Source organism: Mandrillus leucophaeus, unplaced genomic scaffold (genome assembly GCF_000951045.1).
Source record: "Mandrillus leucophaeus isolate KB7577 unplaced genomic scaffold, Mleu.le_1.0 Scaffold95, whole genome shotgun sequence".
NCBI lineage: Eukaryota > Metazoa > Chordata > Mammalia > Primates > Cercopithecidae > Mandrillus > Mandrillus leucophaeus.
In genome coordinates, this window is record NW_012110363.1 from 1,174,433 (window position 1) to 1,191,812 (window position 17,380).

A 17,380-nucleotide genomic window follows, 5' to 3' on the forward strand; every position below is an offset into this window, starting at 1 on the left:
AACTATGATCCTCTGTGGCCTATTCATTACCGATACTGGGGTAAATTATTAAATAATGCTATTCATTGAAATAGCAGCTGTCCCTACTGTAGCTAAAAACTCAATTTAAAATGATCTACCACTAGGCCAAGAGGGAAAAATCTGAACATATAATGATGCTACATTGTCTTCTGTGTTAACCTTGATTGCTTCTTGACCTGTGTGTGGGCAATATTATTTAACAGTTAGAAATATTCTATTCACAACAGCTACAGGCAATGGTATCCATGGAATGATAGATTAATAGTCACAGAGTTAGCTAATTAGTTTAAATATTATTTACGTCAGAATCTTAGCTCATTTCTACTTATTCTGAGGCAAACTCTTTGAATATGAAATATGATTTATCAGGACTCTTACAAGAAAAACGTCAGGTATAAGATTCATATATGGAAACAAAAGCTGATGAGTTAGGGAAAAATATTCTAAAGTGGTTGATACATGAGTCTAGGGTGTGGGGAGGCTATTGACTGGGAAGGAACACGAGAACACTCTGGGATGATGGAACTATTCTGTGTGGTGTTAGGAGGGTACGTATTTCTCAAACAGACCTTATGAAATTCTTAATCTGAGCATCTTATTCTATGTAAGTTATACATCAATAGTAAATAATTCTTTAAAAACTCACTAAAAATTACCCCTGTAAATTCCACTAGATTTAGTTTATCAGTGAGTTTTGAAAATACAGGCAGGGATGGTATCTTGAATTGAAAAAACTGTTTGAACACTAGGAGTTCAACTCTGAGACTCCTAAGAATTTGAATACAAGTTATTAGTATCCATTTCACTCTTGTCAGACATGTATAAAGCTGAGATACTAACATTAAGCAAACTTATTGGGCTGTCTGAAGAATAAATTAATTGAATATCTCTAAAACACGTAGCAATAGAAGCAAATCATTCTTTGTATCCTATATAGTTAAACTTGATGTGCAAAATGAAAAGTCATCACTCTTTTCCACAGTAGTTATTTTCATTTATGCTATACATTATATTTATAGAGGTAAAACTATGTAAAATATATGTAAAATGGGGGACAGGTCATTGTTATTTTGCATACTTTATTTTTGGTGAGCAGAGAACCTTTTTAGTCAATTTATGTAAATGCTATAGTGTTTTTGTCATTGTAACCCGGAGACCAATTTGTTGAATTGGATAGCTGGAAGTAAGCAAGGAAGGAAGGCAGGCAAAAAGTATTTCACCGAAAAGGCAGAAGACTGGCATCAATTGCAAGCTCTGGAATCAAGACAACTTTGGCTGAGTCCCATTTTATATAGGACTAAAGGAGAGTGCTGTCCTCAAGGGCAATAATGCTTATGAGAACAAAGAAGACTATGGAGAAATTTTAGGCAGTAGAAGAGAGCAGAAAGGTCAAGAGGATTATGGTTGCAGTAAGCTATACAGCAAATCAGGCATTGCCCAATTAACTAGGAATTACCATCAGACAAAGCAGAAATACCTGAAAGCTAATTGCTTATACAACCAAATATTTAGTAATAAAGATATTTTCATCTAGAACAATCCTAAAAATCACTCTGGTTTCTAAAAGACCAAAGGTAGTGGGCAGGTATACAAAGAAAGGGATATTTATGAGAGAGGGCCTGACATTTAATCTATTTATGTAAGTGACATCAATACATATTGTCAAGCTTGGCAATGGATATGACATAATTAATAATTAATACAACATAGTTGCAGAAGTTCTCTTTAAAAATAGAGTTGTGTCTCAGAATAAAGAAAGATTCCTAGCTCTAACACTTATTGCCTCTATTTTCTTGGGCAAATTACTTCAACTCGCTAAACCTCAGTATCTGTCAGTAAAATATAGATAATAATAGTGCCTACTTCATAGGATGTTTGGGAGGGCTAATGATAAAATGCTTGCAAAAACATTTAGCATGTGGTACTTAGAATAAAGTAAGCACCCAATAGATGTTAAAATCTGACATACATACACACACATATATACACACATATTTACACTTATTTGCACATGTGTGTGTATATATATGCATATACACATAATATAAATATTTAGCAAAATAGACAAATTTGACAAATATGCATAAAAACTCTACTTGTTACTTATGGAAGAGACTGACTATTTACCATATCTGTTTCCTTTCCTTCTGGGTCCACAGCTATCTTATGTGCCTTAAAGTAAGGTATTGCAGGTACTGAGTTCCTGCCACTGACACGTGGTATTGCAGGTACTGAGTTCCTGCCACTGGCACGAGTAGCACGAATGTGTGCTGCTTCTAGATCTGGCAGGTGAAAACCTTCCATGAATTCTTCTACCTGTTCTGTTTCCACCCTGCCAGCTCAATGTTGGCAGTCATTTGCCAAAGAATGGCAAGGCTCTGATCACTGGAGACTCAGAAAGGTGAAGGGATGGCAGAAGGGTGAGGGATGGCATAATGTACATTATTCAGGTGGAGGTTCCATGAAAAGCCCAGACTTTACTGCATGCAGTATGTTCATGTAACCCAATTGCATCTGTACCCGCTAAATCTCTTTAAAAAAAAGAAATGCAGAGCTCAAATCTGACTGCAGGAACTGAGTGCTACCACCACCACCATCTCTACCCTTGGTTTTGTTTCCTAGAGTTTTAAGTGCATGAAAAATATACTTCTATTGCGTTAAGGCCATTGAAATTTGGAATGTTGCCTATTGTAGTAACTAGAGTTACCTTGACTAATACACTACTGAATCCAAATGGTGTGTATATTATGGAACATCAGTTCATGTTTTTGCTGCATGTATGAATAAAATATGAGTGTGTCATTCAGAATTTTGTTTGGTTCCTCATAATAGAAAAGCAGTTGCCAGCAGCTTTAACACTTAGTTATTTATTTTTCTTATAAGAATGTAGTCCAGAAATAGCAGTTGTTGCTTTTTTGCAGTAGCCAATATATCTAGAATTCCCTTGCTTTTCCCTCATTATTACCATATGACTGCTGTGGCTCCTACCATCATGTCTACATACAAGGCAAAAAGAAGGTAGAAAAACTTACTGTATCTGTCTCCTTTTATTAGGAAATTCAAAACTTACTTAAACTTAGAAGACAACTCAAGTTGCACTGGCAGAATTGTGTCACCTGGTCACCACCAGCCACAGAAAAGATGCAAAGTCAGTATTTGACTGGGCACCTTATTGCCCTAGACATAACTATGGTTCTATTATCAAAGAATAATTGAGGAATGGCTCTTGGCTAAGTAACTGACAATGTCTGTAACTTATAGTGCTAACAATGAACTCTAACCTGACTGATTTTTGGTTCAGTCTATTTGTCTATACAGGTGATATCAAAAAACCCAGAAAAGGTCAGAAGGGACTATGTTTTCACTAAATTCCAAAAGTTGACAGAAATAATTATAGTTCTGAAAAGGCTATATGTCGTCACATGCTTGTAACTTCTGCTTCCACATAGAAAGCCACTTGACATCTGAAAACCCAGCTCTCTGTTCATGGGCTTTCTTTGTTCTTTTTCAGATGAGACAGGGAGATAAAAATGTTTCATCTGTATAACTTTTAATATATTTTTGAAAGAAAAGAGAAAGTATATTTAAAATTATTTGGGTTAAATCCTTAAAGTCTCTAATATGCTATATATTTAATCACATTTTAATGTTTTAATTTTCTTTTTCTTTTTCAACTTTTCTTTTAGGTACAGTGGGTACATGTGCAGGTTTGTTGCGTGGGTAAATTGCAACAAACCTGCACATAGGGTTTGGTGTATGAATTATCCCATCACTCAAGTCATGAGCTTAGTACCTGATAGGTAGTTTTTCAACCCACATCTTCTCTCTATTCTCCTCTAGAAGTCCCTGGTGTCTATTGTTGCCATCTTTATGTCCATGTTTACCCAATGTTTAGCTCCCCCTTATAAGTAAGAATATGCAATATTTGGCTTTCTGTTCCTGTGTTAATTCATTTAGGATAATGACCTTCAGTTGCATCTGTGTTGCTGTAAATTGCTTAGTTTTTGTTGTTGTTGTTGTTGTTGGAGATGGAGTCTCACTCTGTCGCCCAGGCTAGAGTGCAGTAGTGTGATCTTGGCTCACTGCAACCTCTGCCTCCCAGGTTAAAGTGATTCTTTTGCCTCAGCTTCCTGAGTAGATGGGACTATAGGCACATGCCACCACGCCCGGCTAATTTTTTGTATTTTTAGTAGAGACGGGGTTTTGCTGTGTTAGCCAGGATGGTCTCGATCTGACTTCGTGATCCACCTGCCTCGGCCTCCCAAAGTGCTGGGATTACAGGTATGAGCCACTGTGCCAAGCCCTAAAGTACATAATTTTATTTCTTTTTATGGCCGCATAGTATTTCGTAGTGTATGTGTACCATATTTTCTTTAACCACCGTTCATGGGGATCTAGGTTGATTTCATGTCTTTGCTATTGTGAATAGTGCTGCAATGAATATGCAAATGCAGGTGTCTTTTTGGTAGAATGATTTTTTTTCCTCTGGTTAAATACCCAGTAATGGGATTGCTGGGTCAAATGATAGTTCTATTTTAAGTTCCTTAGGAAATCTCCACACTGCTTTCCACAGTGGCTAAACTAATTTGCACTCCACCAGCATAGTATGTGTTACCTTCTTTCCACAACCTCACCAACATCTGTTTTTTTTTTACTTTTTAATAATAGCCATTTTGACTGATGCGGGATGGTATCTCATTGTCATTTTGATTTGCATTTCTCTAATGATTGGTGATGTAAAGCATTTTCTCATGTATTTGTTGGTTGGATATATGTCTTCTTTTGAGAAGGATCTGTTCATGTCTTTTGTCCATTTTTGGATGGGGTTGTTTGATGATTGCTTGTTTAATTGTTTAAGTGCCTTAGAGATTCTGGATACTACACCTTTGTTGGATGCATTTTTTGCAAATATTTTCTCCCATTCTGTAAGTGTGTTTATTGATAATTACTTTTGCTGTGTAGACGCTCTTTAGTTTAATTAGGTCATGCTCATGGATAGAAAGAATCAATATTGTTAAAATGGCCATACTGCCCAAAGCAATTTATAGACTCAGTGCTATTCTTATCTAACTACCAATGTCCTTTTTCAGAGAATTAGAAAAAAAATTATAAAATTCATACGGAATCAAAAAAGAGTCTGAATAGCCAAAGCAATCCTAAACAAAAAGAACAAAGCCAGAGGCATCACACTACTGACTTCAACCTACATTAGAAGGCAACAGTAACCAAAACAGCATGATACTGGTGCAAAAACAGACACATAGATCAATGGAACAGAATAGGGAATCCAGAAATAAAGCCACACACCTACAACCATCTGATCTTTGACAAAGTCGACAATAACAAGCAATGGGGAGGGGACTCCCTATTCAGTGAATGGTGCTGGTATAACTGGCTAGCCATATGCAGAAGATTGAAACTGGACCCCTTTCTTTCACCACATTAAAAAAGCAACTCAAGATGGATTAAAGATGTAAGACCTAAAACTATAAAAGTTTTATAGAAGAAAACCTAGAAACACCATTTTGGACATCAGCTTTGGGAAAGAACTTGTGACAAAGTTGCCAAAAGCAGTTGTAACACAAAGAAAGATGGACAAACAGGGCCTAATTTTAATTTTTAATTAGTCAAGTAATGGTCTTGTTTAGTTTGAGTGTTTAAGTACAATGAAGAACACATTGACTTGTTTTCTCATTTATCTTATTGGGAGTTTGTAAATAAGCAACTCTGCTGTATGACTCATTAATAAAACATAGACTTTTGCCCTTTGAAAAAACACTTTGAAGCTGCTTTTATATATTTATGACAGATTTCACTTGCTGTCATGACTCATGGATGGTAATAATTATAATTTATTTGAAGGTCGTTGTTTTCTTTTCTTAGTATGGGGGTAGTTTTAGCTGAGACATTCAGTCTAAGCTGAAAATTTTAGTGTACTCTATATATATCTGGAATATTTGTATATTATTCTGTTTATTTTCCTTGCAAGTATTTTCTTCAATTTAAAAATTATTATGTGTGGGTATATTTGCATAATATATTTTCTGTGATTACTTGTTAATTTATAGTAAATTACAATTACTTTAATGAATTTCCATACAAACATATTTGTTACTCAGGGAGATTTATCAAAACACTTGAATTTTTTGTTTGTAAATATTCCAAACAAACATTCATTATTGCCAACTTTTACAGCTGGTCAATATTTTTTTAGCAAGAGCAGAAATTTATGCAATTGACCTGAAAGGACCTTGACAGATATCAAGTAGTCTCCATGATATACAGGCATTGCATTTCGACTTTGTTACTCAAGATTATGTTTTCCTTATTATATTGTGCTTGCTAAAGGGGAAGATACTAACATTATTGTCAGCATGGCACAGATAATTTTCACCTAAATTAGTTGATTTCTGCAATGCTACTATATGTGCTGCCTGTAAAAGCCCAGGAGGCATAATTCCATTTCATTTTTATTAAATAATTGTTGCAAAAAAAGTTATAAATTCTTCCATCTTAAAAACATAAATCCAGCCTTGACCCTATATCCCCTTCATCTATGATCCCCTCTCCAATTTTCTTCATTCCTTGTTAGCAAAGCTTAGTGAAAAGTGGCCTGAACTTTGATTCTGATAGCCTCTCTCCCTTCTTTTTCTTGAAAACACTAACCAGGTCTTCATCCCCATCACTCTGTTGAAATCTTAATTTCTTAGGTCACCACTGACTTCCATATTACGAAATAAGTCAATCATCGTCTTCTGATTACTTGGCCATTCTCTTTCTTGAAGTGCTTTATTCCATTGCTTGCCAGGGAATGCACCTCTTCTGGATTTTGTCTAACCACACTGGCTTTTCTTTCTCAGTTTCAGGTGTTGAGTCCCTTCATCTTTCTGACCTCTAAATGTTGGGTTATCCTAGGGTTTAGTCTGGGACCCCTTTTCTTTTTTCTTTCTCTTTCTTTTTATTTATTTATTTATTTTTTGAGACAGAGTCTCACTGTGAGACCTGGGCTGGAGTGCAGTGGCACAATCTCAGCTCACTGCAACCTCCGCCTCCCAGGTTCAAGTGATTCTCCTGCCCCAGCCTCCCAAGTGGCTGGGACAACAGGTGCATGCCACCATGCCCAGATGATTTTTTTGTATTTTTAGTAGAGAAAGGGTTTCACCATACTGGCTAGGCTGTTGTCGAACTCCTGACCTCAAGTGATCCATCTGCCTCGGCCTCCCAAAGTGCTGAAATTACAGGCATGAGGCACTGTGCCCAGCCTTTTTTTTTTTTTGGACACAGGGTATCACTCTGTTGACCAGACTGGAGTGCAGTGATGCAATCACGGCTCACTGCAGCCTCAACCTCCTCCAGCTCAAGTGATTCTCCCACCTCAACCTCCCGAGTAGATGGGACTACAGGTGTGCATCACCATGCCCAGCTAATTTTTTGTAATTTTTGTAGAGACAGAGTCTCCCGAAGTTGCCCAGACTGGTCTATAGCTCCTGAACTCAAGCAATCCACCTGCCTTGACCTCCCAAGTGTTGGGATTACAGGCGTGAGCCACCATGCCTGGCCAGGGACCCCCTTTTCTTCTTAATCTATACCTACTATCTAGATGATCCCATCTAATCCCATCTGTATGCTGATAACTCCCGAATTTAAGTTTCTAGAGATTTTGTCCCTTGATTTGAATATCCAAACTAGCTACATGATACTTCCTTTTGAAATTAACATTTCCAGAATTCTTTGTTTTCCTTTCCAGTCTTGATTTCCCAGTGTTCTCCATTTCAATAAATGGTACCACCATTCATTCTGATGCTCTATGCCATCCCTGATTCTATTTTTTCCCACAGCCTCATCCAACACATCTTGTAGTTTCTCCCTCAAAACACAACTGAAATTTGATGACTTGGCATCCTGCGCAACTACTATCATCTTTTTTCTGAAAAACTGCAACAGCTCTTAAACTCTTCACCCTTGTTCCCTAAAGTCTGTTGTCCACTTAGGAAAATATCTATGTTATACGATCTTATGCAGTCACTGCTATTAACTCTCCAATTTTACAAATGAGACGTAAAATAAAATCCAAGTCTGTGCCCTATGAGGCCCCACAGGTCAAATTCACATGGGTATTCTGTAGTTATTCACGTGGTTTGCTCATTCACTCTTTTTAGGTTTATCTCAGTATTCCTTAGATAAACCTCTGACAATCCTATGAAACAGCTTCTATCACTCTAATCTCATACCCTGCTTAGAGGTTTTTGCACTTATAATCAGTAAACGTTACATTACATATGTACTTGTTTATCTGTTCAGTATTTCTCTTCCCTATGAAAATAAATTACATGACCACAGGAACTTGGCTTTATCCATTTAGGTATACTCAGTACTGAGATGAGCACTTGGCATATCCAACCCATTTACTAGGCTTCCATATAATAGATAATCATTAATCTGACCAAAATCATTCCTATATCTCTCAAAAAACTATGTATTTTTTCTGTCCTTGGAATTTTTTTTTTCAAGATGGAGTCTTGCTCTGTTGCCCAGGCTGTAGTACAGTGACACGATCTCCGCTCACTGAAGACTCCACCTCTAGGGTTCAAGCAATTCTCCTGCCTCAGCCTCCCAAGTAGCTGGGATTATAGGCGTGTGCCACCACGCTCAGCTAATTTTCATATTTTAGTAGAGACAGGGTTGCACCATGTTGACCAGGCTGGTCTTGAACTCCTGACCTCAGGTAATCCACCTGCCTCAGCCTCCCAAAGTGCTGGGATTACAGGCATGAGCCAGCAGGCCTGGACTGTCTTTGGAAATTTTATTAAACTTGCCTACTACCCAGTGAGATTAAACATTTTCTCTTCTTTTAACAAAAGAAGATATCATTGAAAATGTTGCCATCCACCTTTATAACTAGCATAGAGAAGATAAGTTGACCTGGACAGATCTTCTTTGTTCTGGAAAGAGTCACAACTTTGGTTATGTACTCTGAGATATGAGGTATCTGATTATCTGGGGAATGGTAGAGCTGGTTCCCAAAATTTGTCGTATGGTATCAGAAAAAAATCATTGTTATTTTTGATTACTCTGAATGTTTTAAGAGTGCCTATATCAAGCTTGGTTAACACAATTGCCTTTTGTTCATATAAAAGTAAAATAAAAAATTATTAGAAAATAATGAACCTGTATCAAATGTCAAAATAAGGTGTTTGAAAATGTATAATGGGTGATATGATTTGCCTTTGATTCCCCACCCAAATCTCATCTCAAATTCTAATCCCCACATGTTGAGGGAGAGACCTGATGGCAGCTGACTGAATCAAGGGGGTGGTTCCCCTCTGTTGTTCTCGTGATAGTCAGGGAGTTCTCATGATATCTGACGGTTTTAAAAATGGCAGTTTCCCCGACACACTCTCTCTCTCTTCTGCCACCTGTGAAGAAGGTGCTTGCTTCTCCTTCACCTTCTACCATGATTGTAAGTTTCCTGAGGCCTCCCCAAACCTCTGCTGTTTATAAATTACACAGTCTCAGAATACAAGAGTTGAGGTTTGGGAGCTTCTGCCTAGATTTCAGAGGATATATGGAAACACCTGGATGTCCAGGCTGAAGTCTGCTGCTGTGGTGGAACCCTCATGGAGACCCTTTGCTAGGGCAGTGCAGAGGGGATATGTGGGGCTGGAGCCCCCAAAGAGTCCCTACTGGGACTCTGCCTAGCGGAGCTGTGAGAAAAAAGGGTCACCATTCTCCAGACCCCAGAATGGTAGATCCCCTGACAGCTTGCACCATGTGCCTGGAGAAGCCACAGACAATACCAGCTTGTGAAAGTAGCTGCAGGAGCTGTATCCTCAAGAGCCACAAGGGCAGAGCTGCCCAAGGCTGTGGGAGCCCACACCTTCCATCAGAGTACCCTGGATGTCAGACATGGAGTCAAAGCAGATCATTTCAGAGCTTTAAGATTTAATGACTGCCCTTCTGAGTTTTGGACTTGCATGGGGCATGGGGCATGGGGTCCCTTTGTTTGGGCCAACTTCTCCTATTTGGAATAGCAACATTTACCCAGTGCCTGTATCCCATTGTATCTTGGAAGTAACTAACTTGCTTTTGATTTTACATGCTCATGGGTGGAAGAGACTGTTGGGAAGGCATGATTGGTTTTGAAATGTGAAAAGGACATGAGATTTGAGAGGGACCAGAGGCAGAAATTATATGGTTTGACTCTGTCCCCACCCAAATTTCATCTCAAATCGTAATCTCATGTTGAGGGAGGGACCTGGTGGGAGGTGATTGGATCATGGGGGCAGATTCCCCCATGCTGTTATTATGACAGTGACAGAGTTCTCACGAGATGTTTGTTTGATATGTCTCGCATTTCCCCGCGCTCTGTCTTTCTCTCCTCCACTATGTAAGATGTGCCTTGCTTGCCCTTCAACTTCCATCATGACTGCAAGTTTCCTGAGGCCTCCCCAGCCATGTGGAATGGTGAGTCAATTAAACCTCTTTCCTTTATAAATTACCCAGTCTCAGGTACTATCTTTATGGCAGTATGAAAATGGACTAACTTTGCTTGTGTGACTTTTAAATATCAGGCTTTATATTTGAGATGTCCACATGCAATCCTGATCAAGACATTTAAAGATTATCTCATCAAACCCTTAGAGACCAAACATTTTGTTAGCATAAATAGATAATACAATTTTTGAAAACATATACTGCATCATCAAATCCTTTGCATTGGAATCATATTTAAGTAACCAAGCAGTGTTCTTTTCTTTCATTAACAATTAAAATGCTAAGATTTCATGTGATAAAGCAAACTTCAAATCATGTTGAATATTTTGTGAAATACAGTGTATCAAGATAATCATGGAGTTCTGGTTTGACGAATGGCACTTCCATGGTTGGAATGGATAGTGCATTCACCCTGCAGCTAGTTTGGATGCCTCTAAAAGTTCACACAAACTATGAAAGGCAGTATATACTTGAAGACAGAGAACTGTACCCTCCAGGAGACTCCATGTAGCCTCCAGGTACCACCCAGCTTCTATTAGTCTGGCCATTAGGCTGGCCACCATAGTGATGCAAGACAGATGAATAATGTACTTAGACCCTGAATATTCAGTGAAAGAGCAGTTAGGGTGCCGGGCCACATACAGAAAGAGTTGTGGCAGTTGCACAACTTGACTAACTGGCCCTGTGGGCATTTATTCAGCACAGATTAATGACAAAGGCTTCGAGTCAACACACCTGTGGATAATTAACCTGGTCGCCCTCCCCAGGAGAGAGCCATCCTGCCTGGGAATGATCAAAGGTTAGTCTTAGGACCACATGAGTAAACAAGCTATTTAGATAAACTCCCTTATATTCTTTGTATCTACGCCCTAAGCTCTCTGGTTCCTGAAAAGAGAATCTGCCTGTCTTCAGCCAAATCTACTGAAGCTATACAATACCCCTAGCCTTCCAAGAAGGTTTGTGTCTATTTCCTATAACTATATCTATAATTTTTCCAACCACACTGATCGATCCCCTACAGTGATGTGTTTTGGGCATCTGAGAAATGAACCCCTCCAGCAGCCCACAGGCCCCTATCGATGGCAAGTAGCATACTCCACAGCTGGCTACTGAAAAGGATTTCATATGATTGAGGATATTCATGGCCAAGGTAAAGCAGTGACTGTGCATGTCCCTCACTTTGTAGTAACCTGCAAGTACAAAGTGGCACACCAGTAAGCCCGAGTCTCCACGTGGCACCCTTCTAGAAGCCTATCTGAAGCAGTTTGAGCCAGAGGGGACACACTCAACTGGGGCTCTGTCCTAAGCTTCTGTAACTCCCTGACAGGAACCCCCCCCACAGCACTTGTAGTGTATCAGTGCACTTTAGCTCATGTATGTGCTTCAGTACACCAGTTGGAAATTTCTGGGGAAGAAAACATAACCAGGAAGGCTTGCGGAGCTGTTTCATTTGGACCTTGCGGTGTTCACTTTAAGAGTTTTGTTTGTTTACTTGACATGGACACTGATATTTTAAAATACAAATTCTGTCAAGGCAACCATTAGCTGTTATTGAGGAAGAGGTAGGCTCTGTATCCCCAGTTCATCATCACCCTTGCCCCTCCATTTTGCCTGTTCAATACTGAGGTCATTTGTCCTCACACATTTATCAACACATTTACAATTATTTTTCTGGTGGTAGAACCAGAAAAAAGTCAAATATTTCTTTTATTTGTGTCTGTTAAAATGAAAAATCTAGTGATAGAAACAAATTCATGTTTCAAGAAAAATAGTTCAGGTTGTGGGAAAAAGCCCCTAAAGTAAAAATTAGAAAAAAGTAGCCACAAGCAACCATGCAATCTACTCACTAGGATAGAAGCATCACTGTAGACCTTGACTTCAGCATCCACGCTTGGGCATATCTGAATTACAGCTCTATTCAAACGATAGTTCTATCTGGGATTCATTTTTTAGACTGAATGAACCAGTAAACCCTGGGCTTATTTCTTTTTTTTTAATGTATTTAATATTGACAAAGGAAGGACACCAAGACGAAAAAAAATAGTGCTCTGGATGGTGCTTACTTAGTTGTAAATATTAGAATATATGTGAGCTTATTTTCTTTCCCAACTTAATGCAATGATACACACATACGTGGTTTTTCATTTAAAAGATTATTTTGTTGAAACTGAAAAAATAGTGTAATATGTAAGTAAAATTTCAAACTATTTGTAAGTTATGAGTCATAATATATAATTCCATTTTAATACTCATACAATTTCTAAAATGTTATCTAGAAAGTCCTTGTTCGTTTATATAATATACATGCATTACAAACATTCATGCACTATATATATATATATATATTTTTTTTTTTTCTTTTGAGACGGAATTTCGCTCTTGTTGCCCCAGGCTGGAGTGCAATGGTGTGATCTCAGCTCACTGCAACCTCCGCCTCCCAGGTTCAAGAGATTCTCCTGCCTTAGCCTCTCTAGTAGCTAGGATTACAGGCATGTGCCACCACACCCAGCTAATTTTGTATTTTTAGTAGAGACGGAGTTTCTCCATGTTGGTCAGGCTGATCTCGAACTCCTGACCTCAGGTGATCCGCCTGCCTTGGCCTCCCAAAGTGCTGGGATTACAAGCATAAGCCACTGCACCTGGTCATATTCATGCACTATTTTTGTATTTTACTTTAACTTACTATTCTATCAGCCAAAGATTATCCAGAACCAACTGATAAACTAGATATGTCAAAATGTGGAAAATATAGTTCCTGTCCTTATAAAGTGCTCATTTAAGTTGGAAAATAGACGTATACATTTTAAAAGGTGCGGCCTTCAATAACAGTCATTTACGGTAGGGAAACAGTGTAGAGAAGAGAGTAAGTTACACTGTGTGTGGGATGGGTAGGAATCACAGTAGACTTTCCTCAAAGGGGATCCATGACCACCATGGAGTTATTTTTAAAAGTTATATGGCCATGCATACAGAAATATAACTGAATTCAATTAATCTCTAGATGGGGATTCGTTTCATCATATCTACTTCAAGTGAATGGATTCCATTATTGTGTATGGTTACTACAAGTCTCCCAGAAATCATAATATAATTTGGTTTTAAAAGCATTACAAGAACCCTAAAGCTTATGTCAAAAATAAAGTGGGTTCAAGAACAAAATCTGAAATGAAGAGTTACTAGGTTTACATGAACTGTTGCTTTCTTCCTCAGTATTCAATCCAGGTTTAAGTCCTTCAGCATCTGACATTCTCCTAGCAACTGTAATTGAATCAATGATGACTCATCGGAGATGAGCAAATTGGTCCAGTTAGACCAAACAAAAGACATTCTATAATCAGGGAAGAAGTCTTCTCTATATCCCTCTTCTATGAGCAAGTAAGCATTATTATTATTGCTTTGTGGTTTTGAAACTGTGGCCAAATATATGTAAAATTTACTATCTTAACCATTTTTAAGTGTAGGGTTCAGTAGTGTTACATACATTCTCACTGGCATGCAAGTGATCTCCAGAACTCTCTTCATCCTGCAAAAACTGAAATTCTATGCCCATTAAACAACTCACATCCTATGTCTTGTAGTTCTGGAAATATAAAAAGGCATCTAGTTTTATTTATAACATTTCCTTTATTTATCAACAGCAATGATATGCCATTACAAAGTGATCCATGACATCTTTTTAAACCTTGCACGTGAACTGCAGCAAGGTTAATCCTGCATGTGAAAACTTCTGAGTGACTATCTCAAAGTCTGTCATATAACCTGCTGAGTTTTCTGACACTGTCATACTGGATACAAGATGTCTGAATAACTCCTTATATTTATAAATTCTTATTTAATTTTATAGCTTTAATGAGGTCCATCATTTCTAATAATGATATTGGCTACAAGAATAATGATCATATTATTTATCATTTGTAAAGCTTTACCATTTGTTAAGCAACAAATTGCCCAATAACAATTAAATTGTAGTTACAGCATCTAAAATTATTAGAAAATTATATTAGCATGGAAATATGTTCATGATATATCACTGAGTGAAAAAAATCTGGCTACCAAATATGTAGTCTGATCTCATTCTTATTTCAAATAATAAAAAATATGGGTACGTTTGAAAATATGCACATATGCACATTAGTATTTGTATTTTATATATATTATGTACATTATATATATGCATACATATTTGTATATACACACAGATAGCACAGGAGAGAGACAGAGTGGGAGAGAGAAAGAGGAGGGAGGAGCAATCTCTTTTTTCTCAGCTTAATTTCAGCTACAGGAGAAAGTACACTAGAAACTAATTAATGGGAAGAGTACACAATAATATGTTAGTTATAATTATCTTTGGGAGATGAGAACTGGGAACATGGGTGACTTTTGCTTATTTGCATTTTCTAATTATTTAATAATTATATAATTATATTATCTATCTCTAATCTGTGTAGTAAAACATCAGTTTTATATCCAAATTTTTAGTCATTTATAATAAAAGGTATATTAGCATAATATGATTGTTTCATCCTTAGCCCACAAATAAAACTCACACCACATTTCCTAACACTATGGGCATTTTGGAACACAGTCAATAGTGTCACCCAATAAAATAAATCTTGAATGGTTGATTTTAATACATTAAACATTACATGAAAACATACTACCAAAAAGCAGACATTAATATATTCTTAATAATTTTTAAGACACCCTAAATTCAATACCAAGAATTTTGCCTACCCAAATTAACATTATACAATTACATGTAATATACATATACAAAATGGCATAATCACATGAAATTTTAAAGTAAAAATAACTCAGAGAAGCCTCCAGTTTAACATTTACACAGCATTTTATTATCCTATTAGCCAGTGTAAATGCAAACTAGGAAAGTTGATACCTTTGTTTTATGTAAAAGGAAGCATATGGTTAAGTTTAAATACCTTTTTATATAGCACTATTGAAATTGGAGTCAAGATTAAATTAGGGAAATCTAAGTTTCTTTTACTAGTTTTTTCTTAGGAATGATTAAGACTAACATGTAATTTCCCCTACTTTGTGAAATTCCTTTTCTTTATTGTATCTTAGTCCATGACACAGAATTTAAGGAACTTCATTATTTCCCCTTACTTTAAATGATAGTGTAGGTACCCAAATAGCTTTGATCTGGTGGACAGTTATGAAGAAGGCAGTGGAGGAATAAGGAAATAAATAAGAGGACATGAATCAATGAAATTAATAATAACCACAGTTCAAAAGTTAGTGTGGAAGTTTTATCAATATTGAAATTGTGGAATGGTGAGCAGAATACAATTGGGACACCTGATACTGAGATCTAACTCTAAATGTACTGTAGTTAGTTGTAGGAGATTGGACAAGTCAAAAGTACTTGACAATCAGTTTCTTCAACTTAGAAATAAAAGAGTTTAGGCCAGGTTCACTAAAGTATTAAAACCCCTTTCAGAGGCATAGTTCTATAATTCTAAGGAACATAAGACTGTGGATACCTATCTACTGTCAGGTACTGCTTTGGCAACAGTGAAAATATCAGTTTCAATATAACTTTAAACAATAAATGGATTAACATTTTTGAAGTATGAGGCAAATACTAACCACTGGAATGTTTTTATCCCATAAATAGTTACTTTCTTTCATTAAGAAAACTTTAACCTCTTGATCTAAAATGCCATATTGCATCTTTTAAGTTATATAGCATTACCACTTTCTTCATTATTATGAAACTTAAATTCTGTTTACTACTTTATTTTTTAGTATTAATATTTAAATTTATCCACAAATGTGCTTTCTAAGGAAACTTTTAAGTAATGTTTTAAAATATTCATAAAATGTGTTTTCCTTACTTTGAGATCTCTGCATTCTTTAAGTGACCAATGTGATTTATAAAACCAGAACTTTTATATGAAAGTCTATATACTTTTAATGTCCTTAATTTGAATTAATCATTCCTTTATAATACAAATTAATGTAAACCTAATGAGTAAATATCTATATTGAGATGACATACTTCCTAAGGAAATATGAGAAAATCATACCTTTTAAATAAGTAAATATATTCAAGAGAATATTATCAAGCTTGATTCTCTCCCTTGGATCTTAGGAAGTAAACAATAGTACTGTATTTTCACCCACCTCCCCAAACACAGCTTTATTTGTGCTAGAAGAGGTGATTTTATTAAACTAGTTAATTTCATCACAGGTTGCTGTAAACAGGAAATAGTATGTTATTTATCATAGTAAGACAAAAAAAATTTGAAGGGAATGACTTGTTGGGTCTATGCAAATACCTCATCCTACCTCGGAAGCAAGCCTAAGAAATTAATACTTACTTAGCGTTCTTTTTAGAACTAATGCAAGGCATCTCTTTCTCTCTCTATATATATATATACACACACACACATATATATACTTTTATTATACATTAAGTTCTAGGGTACATGTGTACAACGTGCAGGCTTGTTACATATGTATACATGTGCCACGTTGGTGTGCTGCACCCATTAACTTGTCATTTACAATTGGTATATCTCCTAATGCTATTCCTTCCCCCTCCCCACACCCCACGACTGACCCCAATGTGTGATGTTCCCCTTCCTGTGTCCAAGTGTTCTCATTGTTCAATTGCCACCTATGAGTGAGAACGTGCAGTGTTTGGTTTTTGGTCCCTGAAATAGTTTGCTGAGAATGATGGTTTCCAGCTGCATCCATGTCCCTACCAAGAACATGAACTTATCCTTTTTTAAGGCTGCATAGTATTCCATGGTGTGTATGTGCCACATTTTCTTAATCCAGTCTATCATTGATGGACATTTGGGTTGGTTCCAAGTCTTTGCTATTGTGAATAATGCCG